The sequence below is a fragment of the Belonocnema kinseyi genome, chromosome 9, assembly GCF_010883055.1.
Source record: "Belonocnema kinseyi isolate 2016_QV_RU_SX_M_011 chromosome 9, B_treatae_v1, whole genome shotgun sequence".
In the NCBI taxonomy this organism is placed as follows: domain Eukaryota; kingdom Metazoa; phylum Arthropoda; class Insecta; order Hymenoptera; family Cynipidae; genus Belonocnema; species Belonocnema kinseyi.
The window spans coordinates 114097929-114125129 of NC_046665.1; the positions used below are offsets into that span (position 1 = coordinate 114097929).

Here is a 27201-nt window from a genome sequence, read left to right on the forward strand (position 1 = left end):
GGGTCATATGATAATACATCCGCGTGGAATATTAACCAAACTCCCCAAAATTTGTGGAACATTCCCTAAAAGTTTGTCAAAATACTTATTATTTACGGAAATTTCCATAAACTTTTTTGAAATATTAAAAATGCTCAAATTTACCCAAAATTTAATAGAGACCATATCCTATGCTTAAAAATGCACAAATTTATGTAACTAAAATTCCCCAAAATTTGTGGAATATTAATTTTTTTAAAAACTTCAGCTGGAACGCATCAATGGAAGAGCTTCGCTCTGAAGAAACCGCCACGTTGGTCACAATCACGGTGGGTCCACTCCCGTAAGAAAGTGATGAACGGATTATAGTAATTGCTACGTCCCCTAGGTGGCGCTCGTGTGAATTCAGAATTCGAAATGAACTTGAGCAGACGATAGAAGTTCTATCGTCTGCTCACGTCTGCTCAAGTTCTCTGTAGCTGCAAGAATTATATTTTTTTTTGCGTGATGAACTTGGATTCACAATGGATTGTCACCGATAACACAAACTACAAATGGAACCAAATCAAATCGATCATCGATCAAATGCAATAAAATGTTAAAGCCTGTTGGAATCGTTCTAATAGAACGAACAATCAAATGTTAAAGTATGTTAGAATCTTTCTATGATAGATCGATTGCAACAGACTCAAACATTTTATTGCATTTGATCGATGATAGATTTTATTTTGTTCAATTTTTGGTTTGTTTTATTGGTTATTATTATTCATGTATTATTTCAGAAAGAGAAGTAAACGTAACCTACAAATTAAGTTGAGAAGGGAAGGAGGGTCGTTAATGTAGACAATAGTTCTTGCTACGTCCCCTAGGTGGCGCTGACCTCACATTTTGCCACAATCTATAAGTACCCCCCCCCCCCATACATTAGAGTGGGCACACCGTGGTCACGATAGTCTCTGCTTCGGGCAATTATGCTTCGTTACGTGTGGACTGCTATCTTAAACACTCGACGCGTCATTTCTGTTGCGCGAGAGGCGGCACTTCGCGCCCTTGCGGATTTTCTTTAAAGCTACCAGTCCAGAACCGCACGACTCAAATGAAGGTGGTAGAGAAATCTGAACTGTACCATGCTTAATAATTTACTACTGGTATACTGCTCTTCACTGATTAATCAAAAAAAAATTTTCTGTCCAATTTCAACTACCTGAAGGATTAGACTTTATTTACATATAGCAAACCTTTCAGATCAATTAAAAAATAAGCATCTGTACAAATTTAGAGTCACATGACTTTCGGCGGACTATTCACCTACATCTATGTGTATCTTTTCCAATATGGATTTTCTTAAAATTCCATACAAAGGTGTTTATAAATGTTCCTAGAAATTCGCAATTTTCTAAAAAATACTACATAAAAATAACATTACATCCTTTTGAAGATTTTGATCATTGTTTTTATAAAAAGTTGTTTTTCGTACAAAATTATTAACTTAATAATTATTTATTAGGTATATTTGAGATGAATTTAATATTAACAAATCTTTTCTCAAAAAAACGGTGTAAAATTATTGTTAAATATATTCTTAGTGTTTTAGAATTTAAAAAATCATTAGTGAACAAAAAGGCCCGACTAGCCCTTGACCAACCACCGATCAGGCCCCGACTGAAATTTGACAGCAAAAAGCCCAACTAGTCTCCCATTAGTCCCCAACTGGGTATTTTGTCAAAATTAATAACCCGACTAGCCCCCGATTAGTGTCCGACTTGTAATAGGGCCTAAAGGGGTTATTTCCACACGGGTGTTAGAAATGTTTAGAGAATACCGACACATTTATAAGATACTAAAGTAACTGAAATTTACCACATTAGATTGCTGAAAACGAAATTCAGTATAACTTTTACAATGACCTATTTACATTTTTATTAACATTCAGAAGCGGTATCTAAATGGAGGGTTCAAGAATTTTTTTTAGGATTTCTTTAAGAAGGTGGTGGGGGTACTTTATTCATGTTCATAATGTTTCAGACTTTCACATGCCATACAAACCTAATGAGTAAAAAATGAAACTAGCTGACAAAATTTCTTTTTAAAGTCAGGGAATTATATTAATCAGGAGAAATTCAGGGATTCAAAGAACAAAAATCGTGTAAAAGTCAGCGAATTTCTATAACTTTAAACTGCCAAGTAGAATAAATTTTATTTTTTTTTAATTTAAATTTGAAACTATTTTCTTTCTTTTGTAAAAGATTCTAGGTTTAAAATGTTACAAGTTTAAGATTCTGGCTTTTGAATATTAATATGGTCAGGTGAAATAAAAAATTAATCGGTCGGAAATTAGTCTTTTTTGCAGTTGGTTCCTCAACAAGATCACCTTTTTAGTTATAAATATTATTAATTGTAGGAAAATTTAACAATTTGGTTAAAGACATCCTTTTTCGTATAAAATTCAATTTATATGTTGACAATTCATCTTTTTGGGTTAAAAATTCGTATTTTTGGGTTGAAAATTTAACTATTTTCGTAAAAAATTGACGTATTTTTTAAAACTCATATTTTGATGCTAAAAGTCGAACTAAAGTCTTTTTGGGGTATAAATTCAAATACTTTTCGAAAATTTGTCTTTATTTGAAAAATTCATTTATTTTACTAAAAATTGTATCTTTGTTTGAGAAAGATATAAGGGTTTGTTTTAAAATTCAAGAAATGATGTTAAAAAGTATTTTTTTGTTTGTAAAAATTTAACTGTGTTGTTAAAAATTCATATTTTTGGTTAGAAAATGGAACTTGTCTCGGAAAATTTCATTCTCATTTAAAACTCATAATTTTATGCTGAAAAGTCAACCTGAAAATTTTGTTGGATGAAAATTCCACTATTTTTTTTATCATTTGTCTTTTTTAATTAAAAATTCATCTTTTTTAGTAGAAATGATATCTTTCTTGGATGAAAATGCCAAACTATTTGTATGAAAATTAAACCATTTTTCAAAAAAGTTATCCTTCTTTATTCAAAATTGAACTGGTTTGTTGAAACATCATTTTTTTGGGTCAACAATTTAAATACTTTCGTAGAAAATTGACTTAGTTTTAAAAACGCATAATTTCTTGTCAAAAAGTCAAACTTAAAATCTTTTTTAGTTGAAATTTCAACTATTTTTTGAAAAATAGTCTTTTTGTTTTTAAAATTCATCTATTTTACTAAAAAAATTGCATCTTTTTTCCAAAAAAAATGCAGAAGTTTGGTTTAAAATTCAATAATTAGGTTTAAAAGTATTTCTTTTGCTAAAAATTCATCTGTTTTGTATAATTTGTATTTTTTATTTAAAAATATCTATTTTAGTAGAAATGGCATCTTTCTTGGATAAAAATGCATAGTTAATATACAAATTCAACAATTTTTTCAAAAAAGTTATCCTTTAAATGCCATCTTTCTTGAATAAAAGTGCTACTTCGTATATTTGAAAGTTAATTTTCTCTCTGTTTGAGAACTCAACTTTTTTATTCAAAAATTTTGGTTGAACCACTTTCTTTTTTTGTGTGCAGCATTCTTATTTTAGTTGAAACTCCATTTCTTTGGTTGAAGGTTTAACAATTTTGCTACACATTAATTTTTTGCTGAAAATTCATATTTCCTGATAAAAAATTAAATTTTTTATTGCAAAAATTACACATGAATATTATGCATAAACAAATAAAATAACATTTTTATAAATATCTTTAAACATGTAATGTATAGAGACAATAGTGTTTGGTTCATTAATTTTAATACAAAATTGTAAGTATATATTTTTCTTAAAAATAAAAATTATAGTAAGATTAAAATACGAATTAAAAATCCTATTTAACGTCCAATAATCAAATTGATCATTTTTTAAATCAATTTTCTTTCCTCTTTTTTATTTTTGACCGAAAATTTTATTTTTTCAGATTACAATAGGAGTTTTTTTTGTTCGTTGTGGTCCAAATTTAGTCGTTGGATTCTTGTTTTTTTTTAACAGGAGTTTGCATGAATTAAATGTGAAAAAAACTTCTCATCAACAAATAAATGCATGTGCTGACAAGAGCCACTCATGTATATTTATATATTAAAAAATTGTTTTTTTTCATCTAGATAGTTTATGGCATGAAAATTTTGTTTTCTCATAAAAATGTTGTTTCTACATATTGAAAAACCATTGATGTCAAATTTCAGACAATTGCAAAAAAACAAAAAGTTTCGTTGTCAAGAAGATGTTTGTAGTTCCATAATGCTTTCACGTAGAATCAGTTTTCATAATTTATACAAAATCTTCTTTAAGATATTCAAATTTCTTTCTACGTTTTTATTTTGCTATTTCTATTTCTGTTTTAGAATTACTCACCTGAACAGTTTCAGCTGAAATACTTTTTATTATCTTTTAATGTAGAAAAGAACATATATCCGACGCAAAAATTTGACAAATTTAAAACTCTTTATGTTGGGGCACTTCTTTCTCTTTTATTTGACTTTCAAGTGGAAAACACATCAATATTGAAGAACACGTATATATGTACCATGTACAGCGAAACAAGGAATGTTGAGTGCGACGAGCCTTGAACTGAGACCTGACTATATGGTCCCTTCGAGTTGAGATTTTGTTCGTCAGTATGCTCAAAGTTACCTTAAGGGTAAGTGGTAGTCTGTGACGCAATCAAAATTTGACCTTGTAATGTTAATTTTGTCAGCCTTTTTTTACTGAAACTAAATAAGTTAGTATATCGAAATTTTTGGAGAAGGAAGAAAATATATGAGGCGTCATCGGTTGGGTCCCTTGGAGTAATTATTTTTATAGGGAAAGCGGTACTTTTAAGTTTTCCGTGACAGCGTTGTAGCAGACAAAGCGACGGAAAAGTTTGAAGTTGGAAAAAGCCCCTAGCGCCGCCACCTTCCTTTTGTGAAAAAATCGCAACTTGTTAAATACATCAACTCAGATCTACAGCTGTGAATACTCAGTCGATAACACAGCTTCGTTGAAAAATTATTTACTTAAGGGCATATAACACAGCTAAATACCTATATTACCGACCTCACTTTTTCAGTTCACTGAATGTTTTTTTTTTTTTGAACCTAAGAACTTTTTTTATAAATAACATATCCACCTGAAACTTTGGAAAATGTATTAGAGTACAATAAAGTACGTTTAGGTACTGCATTTTGGTAGGAACTTCACTGAAAATTATTGAATCTTTTTTCTGAACCTCGACATTTTTGAACGTTGAAACTTTTTTTATACATAAAATATCGGTCTCAAACTTTGAGAAATGCAAGAGCCGAAAGAAAACTACGTTTAAGTACAAAGCTTAATAATAAAAAAAGTAAAAAAAAATTGAACTATCAATTCCGTCGGCATTAGCCGGTAATGTTGTGCACGAAAATACGAATACTCTGGAGCCTCGTCTAGTGGCCGTCAGGGTTCCTATTTTCGTGTACAACATTACCGGCTGATGCCGATGGAATTGATAGTTGAAGTTTTTTTTTTACATCTTTTATTATTAAGATTTGTACTCAAACGTAGTTTTCTTTCGGCTCTTGTATTTCTTAAAGTTTGAGACCGATATTTTATGTATAAAAAAAGTTGGAACCTTCAAAAAATGTTGAGGTTCAGAAAAAAGATTAAATAATTTTCAGTGAAGTTCCTACCAAAATGCAGCACCTAAACGTACTTTATTGTACTCTAATACATTTACCAAAGTTTCAGCTCGATATTTTATTCACAAAAAAAGTTCTTAGGTTCACAAAAACATTCAATGAGCTGATAAAGTGAGGTCGGTAATATAGGTATTTAGCTGTGTCACATGCCCTTAAAGAATTAATTATTAAAAAATATTTAACTGGAATATTTGAAATTTTTAATCAAGAGGAAAAATTTGTAAAAAAGGAGATTAACTTCCAAAGAAGAACATCATATTCTACAAAAGATAGATTTTTTTTAAATACGTGAATATTAAATTAAACAGTTGAATTTTCAATTGAAAGAGACAATTTTTCAGCCAAATACTTCAACTTGAAACTAAAAAATATCATTTTTCAACAGCAAAAAAAATAGTTAAATTTTCAGTTAGAGAAACTAATTTGCAACCAAACTGATGAATTTTCAACTAAAATGATAAATCCTCAACTAGAATCATTAAATTTGAAAAAAAAACATTTTTAAACTAAAACAATGAATCTTCAAATCAAATAGTTAAAATTTCAACGAATTCGACGAATTTTGAAATAAAAAAGCTCATTTTTAAACCAAAAATTGAATTATTACATTTTCAGTCAAAAAAAAGAATGCTTAATCAAACAATTGAATTTTTTACTAAAATTATGGAATATTCAGCTGGAATAGTATTTTCATTTTAAGTTGAAAAAATTATTTTCTACAAAAAAAGAAACAAATTTTCAATCAAATAGCTCATTTTTAAGCAAAGAAATGAATTTTTAATATAAATGATGAATATTCAATAAAAACATTAATTTTGATGAAGAGTTTCTTTTTCAACCAAAAAAATTTATCTACAACATAAAAGATTAATTTTTATCAAACTTAATTTCGTTTTTTTTTTAACTGAAAATTTAACCGTTCCACTTTGGGTGGGAAATTGATATTTCTATTTTAAAATTTTAGAAAATCGAGGTTTTTAAATCTAAAACCTACTTGTTTTGGTAGAAAATGATTTTTTTTCTTTGAAAGTTAATCTCAGTGTTCAAAAATCCCTCTTTCCGGTTGGTAATTGAAGTATTCCAGTTAGATATTCATCATTTTAAATAAAAATTCATCTTTTATGCTATAAATAAATTTTCTTGGTTGAAAAATAAACTCTTTTAATCAAAATTAATTTTTTATTGAAGATTTATCATCTGTATTAGATATTCATTTCTTTGTTTAAAAAATGAGCTATTTTATCAATAATTTGTTTCTTTTTTTGTAGAAAATAAATTTTTTTATTATTAAAAATAAAAATACTATTTCAGTTGAATATTCTATAATTTTAGTAAAAAATTCAATTGTTTGAATAAAAATTCTTTTTTTTTGTTTTTGACTGAAAATGTAATTATTCAATCTTTTGTTGAAAAATTATCTTTTTTATTTCAAAATTCGTCGAATTCGTTGAAGGTTTAAATATTTCATTTGAAGATTCATTCTTTTACTTTAAAACTAATTTTTTTTATTTAAAATTTAATTATTCTAGTTTAAGATTCATCATTTTAGTTAAAAATTCATCAGTTTGCTTGCCAATTAATTTCTCCAACTAAAAATTTAACTATTCGTTTTGTTGTTAAAAGATGATATTTTTTAGTTCAAAATTGAAGTGTTTGGTTGAAAAATTAATGTATTTTTTGAAAAATCTATTTTGTAGAATAGTAATACTTGGTTTCAATTTTCGACAATTTGGCTGAAAAATTGCCTCTTTTAATTGAAAATTCAACTGTTTCGTTTAAAATTCAAGTATTCAAAAAAATTCTTTTTTTGTAGAACATGAGGTTTTTCTCTAAAAGTTAATCGCCTTGTTTAAAAAATTGTCTTCTTGGTTAAACTTTTCAAGTATTCCAGTTAAATATATTTTAATAATTAATTCTTTATGTGAATAATTTTTCAATGAAGCCCTGTTACCGACTGACTATTCACAGCTGTCGATCTGAGTTGATCTATCTAACAAGTTGCGATTTTTTCACAAAAGGAGGGTGGCGGCGCTACGGGCTTTTTCCAACTTCAAACTTTAAAACATAATTACTCCAAGGGACCCAACCGATTCGGCTCATATATTTTTTTCCTTCTCCCAAAATTTCTATATACTAACTTATTTAGTTTATGAAAAAAGAGGCGGACAAATTTAACATTACAAGGTCAAATTTTGATTGCGTCACAGACTACCAATAACCCTTAACTCACATGAAGAAAAATGATTGTTCAAACTAGTGTTTCATGGCGAGACGATAATTTCTCGTTTCTCGACTGTTTTCGTTCGGTTTCGCCAAATTCTCGTTCTGAAAATGACCGTCTAACCAACTTTTTTTCTCAATGTCGATCGTCTCAAACAAACGAGCGATTTCGATCGAGCACCGAGAAGTCCCGAGTTTAAAATTTAAAGTATTTAAACAGCACGAGCGCATCATAATACGAAAAATCCGCCCGCTTCGCGGGTACATTTTCATCGCGCGCTGCAAGCGCGGCTCGTAAGTTTGAGCGCGCGTAGGGCGCGCGGCTGTTGGTTCTCGCGCTTTGCGCTCGATAATACACTTACCTCGCGCTCCGCGCGGTTTTTGTATATTCCCCACACTTGTGCCTAGCTTTTTTGAAATTAAAGGTCAAAGCATCGACAACAGTAATTCGGTGACAGTGAATTCTCTTTTGTTAAAACTCCTTCGGCTTTAACGAACACATTCTCTTCACGTATCTCGTGTTTCTCAGTCGTATTTGTCCCTCAAATTGTATATTATTTCCATGAATGTATATTATTACAATTCATAACATACATTGATATTAAAACAGACATAATTTCATTGTCTCATTTAAAAAATGCGCATTCCTTGAAAAAAATGTATTAATAAACATTTTATTGCAACTTCTGTTGGTTTTTCAAAAACTGAATTCGCTTATTTCCAATTTTATTTTTACTATTTAAATTTTACATATACGGTCTACACATCAGCCTTACCTTTTTTTAATTTCTAAATTATATCCCTAACCTCAGTGACCCACGAAACTTTGATTTTTCATATCGTGCGTTGTTTGGCTTAAAATGTTCATTTTCGTGTTTTTTTTTGGAATCTTGTAAGTATTATAACTCTGGTAAATTTTGGTTTTATCATAAAATAATAGTTAGGAGAAATTGTTTGTCTTTTTGATTCGACCGACCATTGAATAATTCTCCATCATTTCCCGATTTTTCCCGATCAAGTTTTTAAATGTTCCTGGTTGACTAAAAGTAACATATTCATATTTGCCACTAAATGCAAAAAATTATTTTAATTCACGACGTTTATTCGAAGCATCCTTAAAAACAATAGATAACAAAATTGTAAATTAAATGAATTTTGAAACAAATACCTCAAATTTCGACTAAAAGTATTAATTGTTTAACAAAGCATAAAGTTAAAACTTTTAGTTCAAAAAATTAATTTTCAACAAAGGAAAAACGGATTTTCAAGAAAATAGTTCAATTTTCAACCTAACTAATGAATTTCCAACTAAAATTATGAATCTTTCACTGCAATAGTTCAATTTCAAAACAAAAAAAAAGTTTTTCAACTAAAACAATGAACCTTTAATTGAAATAGTTGAATTTTAAACAACAAAGAATTAATTTTAACTAAAAAAGGAAAATTGTCAACCAAAACATAAATAATTAAATTTTAAGTCAAATTATGGAATATTCAATTGCAATAAGTTAAATTTTCAGTTAAAAAATTATTATTCCTAAAAAAATAACTTTCCACAGACAAAAAAAAGTTTTAAAAAATGGTTTAATTTTTTAAGAAAGTGATGAATTGCCATCTAAAATATTGAATCTTTAACTAGAATAATTAAATTTTTGACAGTGAAATGAATTTTCAATTAAGAAGATTAATTTCTATCAAAAAGATGAATTTTAATTCAACTAAGAAAAATCAATCATTTTCAAGAAACAAATAATATTAACAATTTTCAACTGAAAAAGAAACCAATTTTCGACAAAATTGTTAAATTGTTGCCAAAAAATTCCTTTGCATCCGAAGAAAAAACAATTTTGTTTGAGCTTCTTAAATTTCAATTAATAAACAATCGAAAGATTAAAGTTATCAAAATGAAACAAATATTTGTATCTTAAAATAAAACTTCCGAGATATAAGAATGAAAAATCCAAAATCTTAAGTTATTCTCCGAGTTTCCAAAAATCTCATACCTCTATTGGAAACTTGATGAAGTCTGTAGTCAACTTTGTGAAAAATTCTAAAGACATCTTTCATTCAGTTGATGAAACTTAAAGTAAATGCTTTTTGCTGTATGTAAACTTTTGAAAAAATGATCAATATTAATATTTTGGCTACAGGATAGTAATAATAATGAAGTTAATTGTTTTCATAAAATACAAATTATTGATACAAGTGATGTTTTTTATAGTAAATAAGGTTTAACTATACCAATTTTGAAGAAAAAACTAATACATAAAAACAGAATGTTTAGATTGTAATTTATCCAAAAGTTTATATCTTTGATTTAGTCTTTCGTAGAAAACCATCGTGGTTTAGAACGTATTATATGATGAAGATTATATCCATTAGTTAACCCAAAACTATTGTTTCTTTTATTTCACAAATAAAAATAAAATTATATTTTTTCTTTATTATTTATTTTTATTTATTATTACACTCTGATAATGAAATTCAGTTTATGGAGCACGTAATTTCGTAATATCGTGCTCTAATGGCTCTACATCCGCAGCAAATTGTAGCACATTTTAGAAATTATTTAAATGACATTCAATCAATTCAAGAAACTGCATAAAATAATAAAGGTAATTCAATTTAGTAGTAGATATTAAGTGATTAAATAATAAACGAGCACGCACGTAAGATCTTGAAATGAGTGCACCTTCCCAAGAAAAGAGGATAAGAATTACTTCCAGGCCATAAACGATGAAATCGTAAAATTGTTCCATGAATGGCATAAGAACTTATTTCAATAGTTGCACTTAATTTATATTTTATTCAAGAATCTTCGGAACTGGTGATTCCCGTTAACTACTGTTTTTTGTATAAAATTTGTAAATTAATTGCTGACTGGGTTCTTAGTAGCAATTTATAATCAAATTTCCTGTCATGTTTTAAAATTTTATAGGTCCTGTTGTGCGTGGTCGTTTTGTACTGGGGCAAAAAAATTTCATTTCAGTTTCCAAAAAAACGGTAGTACTTGCCTTATAAGAAATCAGCAATGACGGTCCGTAATTGGCCAGTTTGCTTTCTAACTTTTTTCCGATCGGGCAATATTCTCTATTTTTTTAGGATTTAAAAAAGTTTTCCTGTTGGTTAAAAGGTAGAGAAAATTTTTGTATGTAAGTTTGACACACTATAAAAAATTTGTTTCCCATTAAATACAAATAAGAGCATGTTTCATCAATTCAAGCTGAAGAAATTTCAGTTTCAACAAATTCGACTTTTTTCAAAAAATTATTTATTTAACTCAATCCAGAAGAAAACTTTTTTTTTCATGAAATTCTAAATTGAACAAAAATGTCTTTTTATAGTTTATAATTTTTCATTGCTATTCGCCAGAAAAAACTCCAACATTCGAAAAATTTTCTATAATTTTCAAGCTAATAGGACAAACAGACTTGTCACTGGACTGGGAAGACCGAGAAATTCAAGGAATTTTTTTGAAAATGATTATTAATAAAATTTAAGAAATTCAAATTATATTAAAATCCAAATTAAAAATCCTATTTAACGCCCAATAGACAAATTTATGAAAATTCTTGGGAAAAAAACAAGAAACCAACTACCAAATTTGGACTACAAGAAACAAATAAAAAATTCTCTTATTTTAGTCTGAAAAAATTCAACAACAAAAATTTTGGACAAAAATAAAATATTCTATATAATATTCCTTTTTATTTTTGTCCGAATTTTTATTTTTATTCTTTCACATTACAATAGTGATTATTATTATTGTCTTGTAAGGCTGGTCCATTTAAGTCTTATACAACAATCACGATGTAATTCAATTTAATTGAGAATTTAATCACAATCATCTAATCACAACCTGTGGTTGCATCCTACTTTATTAGAAGTACTCGATACTCGTATTTGTCTGTACGTTTGGCCAGTGGAGATGAAAACTGCAGAAAACCACCTTCTGAGTTAGGCCAGTTTTTAAAACATGGTATTGGATTGATTAAATTGCTTCACATGTATGGTAAGCGTTGTAAATCATGAAGTTACCGTCTAGCATTCCAATACATGTATTAAAGGGTTTGTAAGACTAAAATTGTGCGCACGAAATTCACGGAATTAATGGAATTCAAGGAATTCATAGAATTCAATGAATTTATTAATTTCATGGAATTAGCGGAATTCATCTCATTCACAGAATTCACGGAATTCATGGAAATACAGGAATTCTATACAAATATATCAGATTTGCGGAATTCACGAAATTCACGGACCTCAGGAAATGTACGGAATTCATAAAATTCACAGTAGTCACCGAATTCATAAAATTAAAGAAACTCAAAAAATTTATGGAATTCAAGAAATTTATAAAATTCAACGATTTCATGGAATTCACGAAACTCAAGGAATTTATGAAAATCACGAAATTTAAGGAATTCATGAAATTCACGTGATTAATTAAATTCAAGGAATTTACGAAATTCGTGGAATTAAAGGAATTCACGAAATTTAAGGAATTCATGGCATTCACGGAATTGATGCAACTGATCGAATTCAAGGAATAGATGAAATTAAGGAAATTCATAGAATTTTACGAATTCACTAAAAGCACAAAATTCACTAGATTTAAGGAATTCAAGGAATTCGTCGAATTTATTGAATTCACGTAATTCACGAAATTCATGGAATTCATGAAATTCTCGTGATTCGTGGAGTTCATGGAATTGATTGAATTACTGGAATTTTCGCAATTAAGGGAATTAATTGAATTCAAGGAATCCATGGAATTGAAGTGAATGATGAAATCTACGGAATACATGGAATTCATGAAATTCGTGGAAGTCACGGAATTTATAAAATTCACGGAATGTAATGAAATTCAAGTAATTTATAAAATTCACGGAATTTAATGAAATTCAAGGAATTTACGGAATTCGCGGAAGTCGTGGAATTAAATAAATTCACGAAATTTAAGAAATTTATGGAATTCACGGAATTGATAGAATTAACCGAATTCAAACAATTTATTAAATTAAAAAAATAAAAAGAATTTTACAAATTCACTTGAAGCACAAAATTCACTAGAGTTGCAGAATTGAAGGAATTCGTCGAATTTATTGAATTCACGAAATTCATTAAATTCTCGTGATTCATGGAATTCATGGAATTGATTGATTTCCTGGAATTCACGCAATTAATGGAATTTATTGAATTCAAGGAATCTATGGAATTGAAGGGAATTATGAAATCTACGGAATACATGAAATTCATGAAATTCGTGGAAGTCACGGAATTTATGGAATTTATGAAATTCACGGAATGTAATGAACTCAAGGAATTCACGATATCAAATAAATTCACGAAGTTCAAGGAATTTATATGAATGAAAGGAATTCACGTAATTCAAGGGATTCGCGGAATTCCTTGAACTTAGTGAATTCCATGAATTCCACTCATTCCTAGAATTCCACGCATTCCTAGAATTTCATGAATCCGTTGAATTTCGTGCGTTGCTTGATTCTCGTGAATTTCTTAAATTCAGTGAATTTCTTAAATACAGTGAATTTCTTAAATTCAGTGAATTTCTTAAAATTCTGTGAATTCCGTAATATCCGTGGATCTTTTGAATTGCGCAAATCTCGATAATTCCATTAAATCCGTGAATTTCATGCATCCCGTGTATTTCATGAATTTCATCAATTTCGTGAATTCCATGAATTCCGTGAATTGCGTAAGTTCCATGAATTCCGTGAATTTCTTAAATTCCGTGAATTTCTTAAATTCCGTGAATTTCTTAAATTCCGTGAATTTCTTAAATTCCGTGAATTTCTTAAATTCCTTAAACTCTGTGAATTTCATGAACTCTTTGAATCTTGGGAATTTAGTACCTTTCCCGAATTCCCTGGATTAATTGAATTCCCTGAATTCTGGGAATTCCATGACTCCATTGAATTCCGTGGATTATTTGACTTCCTTGAATTCCATGACTTCCATGAATTCCATGAAAACCGTGAATACCGGGCATTATATCAATTTCGTGAATTCCGTAATTTCTGTGAATTTCACAAATTCATTAAATTCCATGAATTCCTTGAATGCGCGCGTTATATACTATATATTAACAAAAGTTTGGCTCCGTCAGAAAATTTCTATCTTTGTCTGGAACATATGTCACGACTCTTCCCGGGTCGAAAAGTCTAATTAGTTTAAATTTAAAAAATCCTATATTTTTAATATCAATTTAAATATATGAGAACATGACTTACCTTTATATTTTTTTACTGTTTCAGGTGAGTACTTTGATGTTGAGATCGATTTCACCTTGAAATAATTATGCATGTGCGTCGCTCATTTCGATCGTAAGTAGCGATTCTCATTTATTTTATGTTTCCTCATCTCGTAACTTTGATTGAGGTTATTTTTGAAAAAAAAAAAATTCTGAACAGGAATCTTATTCTCGATTAAAAAGGCCACCCTGAATTTTTTGTTTAATCCAAAGAATGAACAGAAGATATTATCCGAGAAGAAAATAACCGTGGTAATCTGCAGAACTGCTCGGTTTTCCGAACTAGCAACTCGGTGTAATCCTGGTAATCGAATGCAATTCACCTTAATCCACTTGTAATCTAGAGTAATCACTGTATTCCGTAGTAATCCACTTGTAATACAGTAATCCAATTGTGATCGGAAGTAATCGATTTGTAATTTTGTGACTGGAGTAATCCACATGTTACGCGGAGTAATCACTTGCTATTCAGAGTAATCCGCCTGTTATCTTCTGTAATTTACTTGTGATCCGGAGTAATTCAAGTAATTTGGAGTACTCCCAGTACTCTGATGTAATTCCAGCATTTCGGAGTAATCTAATTCTAATCCTGAGTAATTCAAGTACAGTAGGACCTCGCTTATCCGAGCCCGCTTTATCCGAGTTTGCGATTATCCGAGGTTCAAACAAAAATATTTCACCCGTATTATCCGAGCCTTATGCATTATTCATACTTTATGATTTTTGTTCTCCCGATTATCCAAGTTGGGGTCCGGTCCACAATAGCTCGGATAAGCGAGGTTCTACTGTAATTCGGATAATTTCAAGCATTTCACAGTAATCCCCTTGCAATCCAAGATAATCCCATTAATCTTATAAGTAATCGCATATGTAATTCGGAGTAATTCGGAATATTCCCAGTATTCCTAAATATTCCCTTGTAACCCGAGACACTACAATTTTAATTCAGAGTAATCCCAGTATTCCGCAGAAATCCTCTTGTAATCCGCGGTTATCCTAATATTCCGGAGGAAATCCTCTGTAATCAGAAGTGATCCGCTAGTAATTCAGTTTTAATTCCAGTATTCCGAAATACTATTTTTGTCATCCGGAGTAATTTAAGTAATTCGGAGTATTTACAGTATCTGAAGTAATCATCTTACAATCCGGTGTAATCCACTTTTAATCCAAGGTAATCCACCTTTGATCCAGGGAAATATACTTGTAATACAGTTAATTCGAAGTAATTTAGGTAATCCAAGTTATTAACTTGTAATGCAGAGTAATGCAGGTAATTCGGAGTAATTTAAAAAGGTAATTGAAATATTTTTCAACTATTTTGTCCAAAACTATTTGCTTTGAAATGTATGTATTTTGTTAAAAATTCGTCTTTTTTGGTAAAAAATTAATCTTCCTGCTTAAAAATGTCTATTGTTGAAAATTGAAGTATTTTGGTGAAAAATTTATCGATTTTGTTTAAAATTAGTTTTTTAACTGCAAATTTAATTATTTCATTTTTGTTTCTAAATTTTACTCTTTAAGTTGAAAATGTAAGTTATTTAATACTGATATTTTTTGACAGAAAATTAATTTTCTTGTGTAAGAATTCATCCTTTTTGTTTGAAAATTCACTTTTTTAATTTAAATTTACCTTTTTGAACTGAAAATTTAACTTCCTCTTTTTTAATGTAAATTCAACGTTTTTAGCTAAATATTCAACTGTCTGGCTATAAATTCATGTATTTTGTTAAAAAAGTATATATTTTAGTAGAAAATTAATGTTCTCGCATGACCATACATCATTTCTATTGATAATCCGTTAATTTAATTTATTTTTTTGAAAATTCATTTCATTTTTCGGGTGAGAATTATTTTTTGTAACTGAAAATTTAACTATTGCATTTTTTATTATAACTTTATCATTCTTAGTTTGAAAATTTAACTTTTTGGTTTTAAAACTAATGTATCTTGTTAACAATTTGTATTTCTGATAAAAAATTAATCTTCCTTCTAGAAAATTCATCCTTTTGAATAAAAATTCGTTCCTTCCTGGTTGAACAGTATATTTTCCACTGAAAACTTAACTATTGGATTTTTGATTATAAATTAATCTTTTTTAATTGAAAATTTAACAATTTGAGTAATTTTAAATTTCTTTTGTTACAAAGTTTGTCTGCTTTATTAAGAAATTACTTTTTGGTTGAAGATACAACATTTTAATTCTAAATTCATTTCCTCGGTTAAAAACTTAATTATTTTGTTAAAAATTCGTAAAAACTTAACTTTCCAATTTAAAATATAATTATTCCAATTTTGATTCAATTATCATTTGTTTTTAGTTGATTATTTCAGAATTTTTTTCAAAATTACTTCTTTTAGTTGAAATTTAATGTATTTTAGATGGCATTTAAAAAAAATAAAAATTCTACTATTTTTATTATGAACTTATTTCTTGATTGAAAATGTAACTATTTTGTGGAATTTTTTTTAACTTAATCCATTAATTGAAATTATATTAATTCCATTTTTGTTCAAAATGTATCTTCGTAAGTTGAAAATTAAACTTTCTGATTAAAAATTGTGTTTTTCCTTCTAAAATTCAACTAATTGATTGAAAAATCATGCTTTTGGGTCCAAACTAAATTTTTTGGTTAGAAACTCAAATTTTTTTGAAAAATATAATATTTTTAATGAAAATTCATCAACTTTAGTGAAAAGTGCGGGTATTTTGTTGAATTTTTAAAAAAATTAATCTGTCATATTGGAAATTGGTATTTTCGGATAAGAATTCAACTATTTTGTTTGAAAAGTCGTCTTTTATTGTTCACTGAAAAAAATAGTTAGTTGGACCAACTATTGACTTTGTAGGATATAGCACTGCTATTTTCTTAGTTGGGACAACCATTTACTTAGTCGCTGTTACTTACTTAATAGTCAGTGGAACTAATGGAATTGTTTTATGAACTAATAAAATCATAGTATCAACTAATGAAATAGCAGCACCATATCTTAATAACTAAATAGTTGGCTGAACAAACCATTTTTTCAAAATTAAATTCAACTATTTTTTTATTTCAAATAAAAAATATTTTTTGTTGAAATATCCACTATTACACTTTTTATGAGAATTCAACTATTTTGATCAGAAAACGTTTCTTCTTTGTAGAATATTTAAAAATTTGGTTAAAAAGTTACATTTGATTTTGGATTTATCATTTTAGAAGAAAATTCGTCTCTGGTTGAAAGTTGACTGAAAATGCAACTGTTGTTGAAAAATCTTTCTCGTTTGGAAAAGAATCTTTTTTATCTGAAAATTTGAATTTTTGTTAATAATTTAATCCTTTTCAGTTGAAAATTAATTTTTTTATCTGAAAATTCAACAACTTCGCAGAAAATTCATGTTTCTAGAAACTCATGTTTTTGGTTGAAAATTCAAATATTTGGTTAAAACTTGAAAATTAAACAATTTTGTTAAAAAGTAATCCGAGTAATCAAAAAAAGTCTTTCAGTTAAAAAGTTGACAAATTGGGCAACTTCTTAGGCTATTAAAATTTAATGGGGAAAAAAAGTTTTAAAACGAACCCACCCAGGCCGTAATGTTCTCGCTAGGAAACAAGTACTTATTATGTGACCTTGAAAAAGAGGATAGATTATCGAAAAATTATTCCAAATGGGGCGCCATTGGATAATTATTACTCCCCTTGGGATTTAATTCTAACGGCGACTTCAGGTAGAAATTCTCGGTGCATAATTCCACAACGGAAATGATTCACGTTGATACAGGGAAAGCAAAATTAATATCTGGGTAATCATCGTAAAGTAGAATCAACTAGCAGGCAGATGGTTAATGTAGCATGATATCACTCTGAGCGAAGACTTCATTAAGGAAGTAAAAACGAACCCGAGAAAGGGATCTTGAAAAATTAAATAAAAATTCCTAATTCTGATTTTACAATATTAAAATATCAAAAAAATTTTGGTTTTAAACGATATTTTTTGAATCATTAAAATAAGGATATTAGTTTTTAATTTTCATAATTTTTTACTTGAAGTTATCGAAACCTAATGGCAAATTAAAATAGTCATAGTAAAACTTGAAACAAATAAAAATTAAGAGACATAAGCTTTAAAAATGAAATTATTTCGAATTTGAGACTTTAGAAATAAAACTGTTTTGAAATTTTGCATTTGAAACTTTATTCTTGCAAAATCTTAATGCCATTAATATTTCAAGCTCAAAAATTCAAAATTTCAAAATTTCAATAAATAAAAACATTTTAGTTTTAAATCAAAAACAGTTTAGCCCTTACCAAAAGACGAATTAAAAAAAAATCAGTTTAATTTGTTAACCTAAAAATATAAATTTTCAGAAAAAAGTGTATTTGAAAAAATAGTTCAATTCTCAACCAAAGTGACGAATTGTCCACCAAGATTAACTTTTACCCAAAAAAAATGAATTTCGAACCAAAAAAGACTGATTTTCAACTGAAAATATCAATTTTCGAACCCAGAAGATTAATTTTCTGCCAAAAAGACGAATTTTTAATCTAAAAATATTTGTATTGTGAATCATAACCCGTTAAATTCACTATAAAAAATTCGAATTTGAAAAAAAATTATTTCGATCCTTGACCGAAAATACCCATTTACAACAAACGGATCAATTAAAGAAAAATTATCAACAAAATAGTTAAATTTTCTACTAAAGTGGTGGAATTTTCAGCCAAAAAATGACCTTTATACAAAATCGTTGAACTTTTATCCAGACAATTAAATATTTAACCAAAACATGCGTTTTTAAAAGAGAATATTAATTTTCTATTAAAAATGACGAAATTTCAATAAACTACATAAGTTTTTAACAAATTCGTAGAATTTTAAAGATCAATTTTCAACAAAATAGTTGAAAGTTGAATTAAAGAAATACGTATTTAACCAAAAAAATAAATAATTACAATTTCAATTAAAGAAATTAAATTGTTACAAAAATGAAGAACGAATTTTCCATAAAACAGCTAAATTTTCAATAAAAATATAAATCTTCAAACTAGAATAATAGTCTTCATGAAGCGTAGAAAAAGACCTGCTTTTCAAATAAAAAAGGAAAGAATTCAAATTTCGGTTTAAAAAAAAATTTCAACAAAAAAAACGAATTATCGCCCAAAAAGAAAATTAATTTTCTCCAAAAAAAAATGTTTACGAAATACATGAATTTTCAACTAAAAAAGATAAATTACTAACTTAAAAGAATAATTTTAAATATAAAAAGAAGTAGTTAAATTTTCATTTAAAAATTAATTTTTAACAAAATGGTTAAATTTTTCACTAAAATAGTTAAATTTTCAATAACAATTTTTAAGACAATAGATTAAATTTATACAAAAAAGGTGACTTGTTAACTAAGTACATTAACTTTTAATTAAACCGTTGAATTTGCAACTGAAAAAGACAAATTATCAGCTAAAAAAGTTAAAAGATAAATTTTCAGTTATGGAAATTAATTTCCAATCCAGAAAACAAATGCTTAACAATATACTTAAAATTTTTACAAAGTAGATTATGATTTCACTAATTAGTTTAATGCTCAATAAAAACCATTAATTTACAAACAACAAGAATAATTTTCTGCCCAAGAGGACGAATTTTTACATACATAAATTTTTAACAAAAATTATTTTATCGAAACAAAAAATGGAAGTTAAATTTTCAATTAAGAAAGTTAATTTAAACGAAAAATTTCAACAAAATGGTTAAAATATTTGGATCACCTATGTAAATTACTCCGAATTATTCTGTTCACTCGGTACGCTAGGGACAAGCAGTTTTTTTCCTGATAAACTTGATTACTTGACTTGAGGAAAAATGTATAATTATTATTAAATTTTAAGTACTTTCCAGTTTATTCAAGCTGTAATATTTTAATTGTTGTACACATAATTAATATAAATACATACATAAATATAAATGTGTAAAAATATAAAAAGAGTGTTGATTTCTAAAATTGAGAATGAATCTGAAAAAGGATGAAAATAATGCCCTAGTGGTCTTAGTAAACGGAGCGATCACCATATGGTCATTTTATGGTCACGCAATTGCGCAACTGTTCCGCCCACATTGTACGCTAGGGACAAAGCTGTTTTTCTCTAAAATCTTGATTACTTCACGTTAGGAAAGAATGGTTAATTATCAGCAAGTTCCAAAGGCTTTTTCGTTTATTTGCGGTTTTTATTCTTAATATTTTAACACGGTAGTTAATAAAAACCCATAAATATAAATGTGTAAAAATATAAAAAGAGTGTTGATTTCTAAAATTGTGAATAAACTTGAAAAGGATGGAAATAATGCCTTAGTGATCTCAGTAAACGGAGCGGTCACCTTATGGTCGTTTTATGGTCATACAAATTCGTAACAGTACGACCCACACGATACGCTAGGGACAAAGCTGGTTTTCTCTAAAAACCTTTATTACTTCACATCAGGAAAGAATGACTAATTATCATCAAGTTCTAAAGGCTTTTTTGTTGATTTGCGCTTTTCATTCTTAATATTTTAACACGCCAATAAATAAACATTAATAAATATAAATGTGTAAAAATATTAAAAGAGCGTTGATTCTTGATATTGTGAATAAACTTGAAAAAAGATGGAGATAATGCCCTAGTGGTCCCAGTAAATGAAGCGCTCACCGTATGATCATTTTATGGTCACGCAATTGCGCAACAGTTCCTTCCAAACGGTACGCTAGGGACAAAGCTGTTTTTCCCCGAAAACTTGCTTACTTCACGTTGTAAAAGAATGGCTAATTATTAAAAGTTCTAAAGGTTTTTCCGTTTATGTGTGCTTTTAATTCTTAATATTTTAACACACCAATGAATAAACATACATAAATATAAATGTGTAAAAATATAAAAAGAGTGATGATTTCTAAAATAGTAAATAAATTTGAAAACCGATGGAAATAATACACTAGCGGTCCCAGTGAATGAGACTGTTACCATAAGGTCATTTTATGGTCACGCAATTGCGTAACAGTTCCGCCCACGCGGTACGCTAGGGACATATCTGTTTTCCCTAAAAACTTAATTACTTCACGTTGGGAAAGAATGGCTAATTATCATCAAGTTCTAAAGGCTTTTTCTTTTATTTTTGCTTTTCATTTTTAATATTTTAAGACGTCAATAAATAAAAATCCATAAATATGAATGTGTAAAAATATGAAAAGAGGGTTTTTTTCTACGAAAAATTGTAAATAGATCTGAAAAATGTCGGAAACATGCCTCAGCATGTAACTGTTCTGTTTACGCGGTAATAGAAAATCAGTTGTTTTTTTCGTGATAAACTTGATTACTTGACGTGAGTAAAGAATTGCTAATCATCAAGTTCAAAGTAATTTTCCTTTGTTAGGAGAGATGAAATGGAAGAGGACTGGAATTTTCTTATCAACCCTTACGATAATTCTTGCACATATGCATATGCACATAGGCTTCATCAGCCTCCCAACATGATTTCTAACGAGACCTAATGCGTTGGGCTTCACGTTGTGAGGTATAAATAATGACATATAAGCAATTCTGATTGCCTTACTTCACTTGAGGCCACATGAATAATGCTTGATTCCGATATCGCAAATTAATTGAAAAAAGAGATTGTTAGTTAGATTGTGATTTATGGAGACCCTGATATTTAATTTTTTAAATATAATAGCAATAATTGTCACAATCTTTGCACGCCGCTCCACTCATCACGAAACTCCCAAGGACAACAATTCTCGGAAAATTTCAAAATTCACAATCATAAATTCGGGCTTCTTAAATCCAAGTTTGAGTGTAATATAATCTCTAACTAAAAAAGATCAAATCTCCAAAAAAATGTTATAGACTGAAACTTGGATATAAGAAGTCTCGATTTAAGACGGGTTTTCTACTACGCGATGATTGCCGATCTGAAAGCTTCGGAAAACTTCGGTGGTCTTTTTATATCTCCATTCCCCGTTCGAAAGAAATCGAAGAAATTGGCGATTTTGATGTCTCGCTTGATGCATGCGTCAATTTTGAGGTTATGTTTTTCAGGTGTATATAACATGGATATTATTACTATTATATATATTATTATTGTTAATATTATAATTAAGAAATATTATATTAATATTAATGAATAGTTGACTAACTTTTAATAGAAATAGTTAAACTTTCAACTAAAACAATTAGTTGTCTGCAAAAAAAAATACATTTTTAATAAAATAAATAAATTTAAAAAAAAACACAATTTTAAATTGTTTTTAGCATAATAGTAAATTTTTTAAACAAAAAGTTAAATTTTCATCCAAAAAGCTAAATTTTATACTAAAAAAAGGGATTTTAAATAAAATATATAAAATTTGCACAAAATAAATTTATTCTCCATCAAGACTTATTTTCTATACAAAAAATTAATGTTTAATCATAGTAAAATTTTCGACAAAAAATAATTATTTTCTACTAAGAAAGACGAGTATTCAATAAAATACACAAATTTTCAACTAAAAAAGATCACTTTTCAATGAAACATAGAATAGTTAAATTTGTAGTTCCAAAAAAATTAATTTTCAACCAAAAAAAAATATTTCCTATATAATAGTTAAGTTTTCAAAAATCAAATTTTTCTAACTAAATTGATGAATCATCAACCAAAACAAACTAAATTTTTAACCAAGTAGTTCCGATTTCAACCAGAAAATACGAAAAAAATCGTTAAAATTCTTTGAAATCGCTTTAAATTATTGAAATTAATTGACAATTCCTTGGAATGTTTTAAAATATCCTAGAAAATTTTAAATCGTTTAAAATATTTTGAAATTTTTCAAAGCTCTTGAAAATTAAATTACTGTAAAAAATTGAAAATTCCTTAGAACCTCTTAAAATCCTTTCAAATGTTTCGAAGCCTTTAAAATTTTTTGAAAGACCTTGAATTCTTTTTTAAATATTTCTAAAGTACTTTGGAATTTTTGTAAATAACCCTTCTAAGATTTCCAAATATTTTAAAGGATTTTACATATTTGAGGATGTTTTAAAATATATCAATGAATTTTCAATTTTTTTTTATAATTGAAAGGAATTTCAAAGAATTAAACAAATTTTAGAAGGGTTATTTTTAAAAATTCCAAAGTACTATAGAAATCTTTTTTAAAAAATTCTAGGTATTTCAAAAGACTTGAGGAATTTGAGAGAATTTAAAAAGATTCCAAATCATTTTAATAATTTAGTATGAGATTTTGAAGGATTTGAAATATTTCACGGTATTTTTAAAATTTGAAATATTTTCAAGAGCTTTAAAAACTTTCAAGAGATTTCAAAAGAATTTTAAGGATTTTAAACATTTGAGGATGTTTTAAAATATGTCAAGGAATTTTCAATTTATTTTTATAATTTAAAGGAATTTCAAAGAATTTTAACAACTTTAGCTGAGTTATTTGAAAAAATTCCGAAGTACTTTACAAATAAAAGATGGCAAGGACTTTCAAACGATTTTGAAGGTTTCGAAATATTTGAGAGTATTTTAAAAGGTTCCAAGGAATTTTCAATTTTTTACAGTAATTTAATTTTCAAGAGCTTTAAAAAATTTCAAAATATTTTAAAGGGTTGTTAATTTTTTAAGATATTTCAAAACATGTCAAGGATTTTTCAATTAATTTTAATAATTTAAAGCGATTTCAAAGTATTTTAACGATTTTTTCATATTTTCTGGTTGAAAGTGAGACTACTTTGTTAAAAAATTAGTTTTTTGGTTGATGATTCATCAATTTAGTTGAAAAAATTTGTTTTCTGAAAATTTAACTATTTTGTAGACATTTCTTTTGGTTTTTGGTTAAAAATTAATTTTTTTAACTACAAATTTAACTATTCTATGTTTCATTGATAAGAGATATTTTTTATTTGAAAATTTTTGTATTTCATTGAATACTCGACTTTCTTGGTAGAAAATGAATCTATTTTGTGGAAAATTTAACTATGATTAAACATTAATTTTTTGTATAAAAAATTAATCTTGATGGAAAATAAATTTCTTTTGTGCAAAGTTAAAATATTTTTTTGAAAATGTCTGTTTTTAGTATACAATTTAGTTTATTGGAAGAAAATTTAACTTTTTGTTTAAAAATTTTACTATTGTATTGAAAACAATTAAAAAATTTTTGTTAATATATGTATATTTTTTTGCAGAAAACTAATGGGCGGATTCGAAATAAAAAGGCACCGCTTGTTCACGGCGAACCGGCGTTGGCGTCACAGTCGCGGCGAAGTCGTTCGATCGGTTTGTTTTGGTGAAATTAAGACGAGATTCATCCAGCTTTCATTCGATAAAAATCGGTGGGGTTGAAAGAACATCCCAATTCACATGTGAATTCGTGGAAAACGAATTAGAAATTGTCACAGAGACGTTGCTAAGGAGGCGTTTTGGTCGCGGTAGAGCTCTATGCGTAACCGAGTTCGTAAGAACCCTGAGTTGAACGACCCGCACCACGAGTTGAGTCGATGCTCTTTTCTCACATATGCGATCCATTCTCACTCTTTCTCTTTCTTCCGGTAGATTTGAATTTCACACTTTCGCGCAATAAGATTCGTGCTATGCCTGCTTTGCCTGACAAAGAATGTGTGGCGACGGAACTATGTCGTAACGATGTCGTAAAGATGTCGCCAAATTTCGTGCCCACTGGGTATAATAGTAATAATATCCATATTATATACACTTAAAAAACATAACCTCAAAATCGACGCATCCATGAAATTAAGAATCACGCGAAACATCAAAATCGCCAATTTCTTTCAAATGGGGATCGAGATACAAATAGAGGACCACCGAAGTTTTCCGATGCTTTCAGATCGTCAATCATCGTGCAGCAGAAAACTTGAGAAAAAAAGGTATGGTGGGGGTAAATTTCATCCACGATGCGGCATCTCTGCACTTACGTACTATATTAGAGGGGAAATGTAAACTGCCATTCTGGTTCCCCGCCAAATTCAAAATCGCCACATTGATATCGAATTATATAAATACACTTACTTATAAATAAAATTGCGTGATATAATATATGAAATATTTAAATTCGACTATACGATTTTTTAACCCACACATTTGGAAAAAAGTAGCTCTTGCAAAAATTATGATGGCAAACGAAATTTTACTGAGTTTATAAATAGGTGTGCGCTAAAATTATAATCATATGAATAATAGACTATCCCGTGCAGAAATTCCAATTTGGATCTGATCGGGGCCAGATCGGGCAGAATTTAAATCAGGCTATCTAGATGGGGCCAGACTCGAAATGAAAAGCGATACCCGATCGGGGCCCAAGCGCTGCGCCCAGAGATAACCATGCCTGGCCCATATTAAATTACTTTTCTTATTCTTAATTAAAAGGCATTCTTAAATAAAATAATATTAAAATCGAATATATCACCTCCTTAACTGAAATCTGAGAATATAAATATCAGGTTATCTAACAGATCGTGATATGAAAAAATTGAGTATGTCAGACATTTTTTTTCGAGCAAACGGAAAAAGTCAAACGACGCAATATAACGGCCAGCATTTGTGTATGATAAACCATTTAAGCATTTTGCAATATATTTTTGGTTTTAATTTCTAAATTGCAGTTGCTTTCAATTTCTATATTGAATTTAATTGTGGAAATTTATTCTAAAATAAGTGGATTATAATAACGCACTGGCTCTTTAAGTTATTTTTACAAAAGTGAATATAAATAAGAATGTGTATTTACATTCCGATTGTATCAAAAAACCTAAAAATACGTGAGAATAAATATGTTTATGACGTCATTGTTGATCTAATTCGTTTTCAAATTCAACAAATTAAATATCTTGCTACTTTTCTTATAAATAAATAACCTCATTTCGAGGTTAGGTATCATCTTAACATTCTTAATGAATTTACGTATTATAGTCTTTAACACGTAATTCAGGAATATTTTAAAGTATACTATACCTACGCACTCGTGTTGTGCTCCCTTTTGGCATTTTTTCCCACTTATTTTGTCACTTTTACAAATAAGAATTGAAATATTTTTTACGCTTGACACTTTACATTGAAACTTGGGCGATTTGGAGTCAACTACTTTAGTCCCCGAAATTAATGAAGCGCCATCTACTGGCAAGCTTGGCTGTTAAGCCGGGGTCTAGAGGGGGCCAGATTTAACAGCCACAAAATTGTGTGCCCGATCTGGCCCAAATCGGAAATAAGGCAAACATTTGGCAATTTCTGCACGGGATAGGTCAAACATTACTACAATACTTTTTCAAGAGTTTATTATGATAGCTATTTATATTTCACATCATACGTCCTTTTTATTTGCGTGGGTTAATGTGCGTCCTTCTGTAGAAAAACGGGTTCCTAACCTTACTTTCTTCTGGATCTCATTTCGCTTATATCAAAAAAATGCTCATAGGCAAGTTAATTACAGGTAAACATAACCTTCAGCCCCACTATATTTGAATTATATTGTGATAGTCATAAATGTTAGTAATAACTTAGCATAATCTTGATTTTAAATTCGGTTTCCACTTGTCGCGTCTACAATTTATGATCCACATTGACAGTCTTTCTCTTCGCCCTAGTGGAAAACGGCAAAGTTTAAATCCATCCTCGCTTCTATTTTTACAAAACGGAGCAGTGCAGCAGACCATTTTCTTATATTCTAAACTTAACTTTAATTAAACTATGACATGCTTATCGCACTGTTTCCCGCGAACTGTCCAGGAACCAGAATGGCAGTTGCATATTCCTGTCAGTGATGCTAAAAGACCGCGACTTTTTTAACTGCGCATGAACCGAAAAGCGCGGGTCTATTTAAAATCACAAAATGCTATCAATAATACAGATAAGTATTTAAAACAAATTTGCACTTTAAAAAAATTAGTAAATTTGAATCTAAAAAATACATAATTTCTTAAAATAATAAGAAAGAATACTTGTCGCTTAGTTTTTTGAGTACTACAACATATGTGAGAACAAAGAAAATCAGATGGGGGCACCTACCTTGGGTTCCTTCCAGGGGGCTGGTTCAGCGACGTAGTCAAGATTTTTTTCGGGG

General features: G+C 28.5%; 1 protein-coding gene across 1 annotated transcript in view; it reads left to right on the forward strand.

Annotated features, from left to right (window-relative positions):
- The window catches only part of LOC117180699 (ankyrin repeat domain-containing protein 6), a 451003-nt gene that overhangs the window by 317919 nt on the left and 105883 nt on the right, over nucleotides 1-27201 (forward strand). The gene's annotated exons all lie outside the window — the stretch shown is intronic.